Consider the following 3027-nt stretch of genomic DNA (forward strand, 5'->3'; position numbering starts at 1 on the left):
GTCTCCCCATCTATTTCCCATGAGGTGATGGGACCAGAGGCCATGATCTTAGTTTTCTGAATGTTAAGCTTTAAGCCAACTTTTTCACTCTCCTCTTTCACTTTCATCAAGAGGCTTTTTAGTTTCTCTTCACTTTCTGCCATAAGGGTGGTGTCATCTGCATATCTGAGGTTATTGATATTTCTCCCTGGCAATCTTGATTCCAGCTTGTGCTTCTTCCAGTCCAGCATTTCTCATGATGTACTCTGCATAGAAGTTAAATAAGCAGAGTGACAATATACAGTCTTGATGTACTCCTTTTCCTATTTGGAACCAGTCTGTTGTTCCATGTCCATGTCTAACTGTTGCTTCCTGTCCTGCATACAGCTTTCTCAAGAGGCAGGTCAGGTGGTCTGGTATTCCCATCTCTTTCAGAATTTTCCACAGTTTATTGTGATCTACATAGTCAAAGGCTTTGGCATAGTCAATAAAGCAGAAATAGATGTTTTTCTGGAACTCTCTTGCTTTTTCGATGATCCAGCGGATATTGGCAATTTGATCTCTGGTTCCTCTGCCTTTTCTAAAAGCAGCTTGAACATCTGGAAGTTCACGGTTCACGTATTGGTGAAGCCTGGCTTGGAGAATTTTAAGCATTACTTTACTAGCGTGGGAGATAAGTGCAATTGTGTGGTAGTTTGAGCATTCTTTGGGATTGCCCTTCTTAGGGATTGGAATGAAACCTTCTGACTAATCCTGGTATCTTAAAATGTATATTATGGGAGTGGGTCTGGTAGGATCTTTCTATTGTTAAATTCTAATCCTGCTATCCTAAAATGTAAATTGTGGGAGTGGATCTGGTAAAATTTTTACAACCTTGAGACATTCTTCTGATTTATTGTAATAACTAATTAAAAAGTAAATAACTCCCTCGCTAACACGAGTGAGGGGGGCACTCTCCGTCCCACTTCTGATGTCTATGTCAGAAGCTTTCTCTGTCCCTTTTTACACTTTAATAAAACTCTGCTACAAAAGTTCTTGAGTGATCAAGCCTGGTCCCTGGTCCCAAAGCTAAATCTTCTTCATCCTTCATTCTAAGCTATCAATCTCTGATCTTATATACTTCTCTGATAAACGAAGACATTAATATTTTTATTCATTTAATTCTTTCAACTATTTGTGTGAGATGAACATTATTATTTCAATTTTACAGAAGAGAAAATTCAGAACAATGACACATTTGTTCAAGGCAGTAATGCGATGAAGCTAATTCCTACCCAGTTGGGAGAGCACATTGTCTACACTTCTCTTCTACTCTACATTCAGGACATCCTGTTACTAACTTGAAACTGGACATGGTAGGACTATATACACCAAGGAAATCACACTTCAAGCTTTCTTTCCCCCGTAAAGTCTGTTGTTAAGACATTTAATAGCAAATCACTGGTCCAAGGACACACAGTCAGTAAGAGGCAGAATCATGACTCAAACTAAAGCCTTACATTGTATTCCAGTTTTCAAAGTCTTTCTAACAGACTATATTTCTGAAATCATATTTTAGCAATGAGTGAAATACAGAGAATGAATTTTATGGGAAGTTGGATTTGTTGTAGCACTACTAAATGAGGAAACTTTTAAGTTATAGAGATACTGGGAGCCAGTGAATAGAAAAAAGTAAAAGTGTTAGTTGCTCAGTCATGTCTGACCTTTGCAACCCCATTGGGTGTAGACTGCCAGGCTCCTCTGTCCATGGAATTCTCCAGGCAAGAATACTGGAGTGGGTAGCCATTCCCTTCTCCAAGGGATCTTCCCAACCCAGGAATCAAACCCAGGTCTCTTGCAATGCAGGCAGATTCTTTTTTTTTTTCAATAGAGTTTAAATGGTTTTTATTTTTATATTCACTGAACTTCCCCAACCAGGTCCTCCTTATTACAAGAGTTCTTGCTGGTTTTCTCTCTGGATCTGTCCCTGATTTACCCTTGGAGCAAAGATGTGTTGAGGTGGTCCAGCATGTGGAAGGGAGAAGAGGGGAAACAGCCAGGAATGACTCCAACCCCCATCCCATCTCACGTAATCCTGGAAACTTCCCATATCCACTTAGGGAGAAAAGAAGGAAGAAGGGTTTTTCTTTATTCCTTATAATCTTTCTCCCAGTAAAACATCAAGGCATAAAGCCTAACTGTTCAGTCATCTTTAGGGAACATGGCAAAGGGCCTTTCCTTTTTCTCAAACAAAAAGGGCTAGAGACCCCACGTTTTCCCGAAGGGGAAAAAAAAGCTTAGGGAGAGCAGACAGCAGAAGAGATGTCAGAAGGATCCAGAGTCTCATAGAAAGGCACTGGGGTTGGCTTGAGGATCCTTCTGATTCCAAAATCTCATCGCTAGCCAAACACCAAGAATCTCTGTGAAGCTAAAGAAGAGTCTAACACCCCCCAGGATTTTCAGGGCTTCATCTGAATGCTTAAGAAATTTTTCTCCACACATCTGACATGTGGGGCTCCAGCTCTTGCAGACCAGCTCACTGCAGTGCAAAAAGCATAATCTTGTTGATCCAGGGTTGTAAGGTTGAACAAGCCATAGCAATCAAAGCTTCTTTCCAGTTCATCCCGGGTCTTGTTGCTCATGACCCACCAAGAAGCATTGATGACATCTGTCTGTTTGCTTAGGTTAATAGCCAGACATGAGCAAGAGATTCCAAACTGGAAGATGAAGACCAAACCAAGGATGATCATGTAAAAGAAAAGCAGCGCTTGGTGGTGGTTGACAGCATCTACCAGTCCAGCAACCGCGATGAGAAGAAGGAAGACTCCCACTGCAATGACTCCTCCGATGATACGGATGCTGGACACCAGACCCAGGCCCTTAGCCCACGCAGCCACTCCAATGAGCAAGAAGCCTACCAGCATGTAGACCACGTTGAGCACGCAGAGTGCATTCTTGGAGCAGGCAAAGCCTCCGCAAACCATCTCCCCAGTTTTGGGGACCCAAGTGGTCCCAAGGACTTGGGGAGAGGGTCTCGCGGACCATCTTCTTGGACCCCGACAGCTTCCG

The 3027-nt window shown here is 42.4% G+C and overlaps 1 pseudogene across 1 annotated transcript; it reads right to left on the minus strand.

Moving 5' to 3' along the window:
• Positions 1 to 1845: 1845 nt before the first annotated feature.
• LOC122697759 lies at positions 1846 to 3019 on the minus strand (annotated as a pseudogene). Its single transcript, XR_006342172.1, has one exon. The product of XR_006342172.1 is annotated as a tetraspanin-31-like (transcript).
• Between the last annotated feature and the right edge of the window lie 8 nt (positions 3020 to 3027).

The sequence above is a fragment of the Cervus elaphus genome, chromosome 7 (genome assembly GCF_910594005.1).
Source record: "Cervus elaphus chromosome 7, mCerEla1.1, whole genome shotgun sequence".
In the NCBI taxonomy this organism is placed as follows: Eukaryota; Metazoa; Chordata; class Mammalia; order Artiodactyla; family Cervidae; genus Cervus; species Cervus elaphus.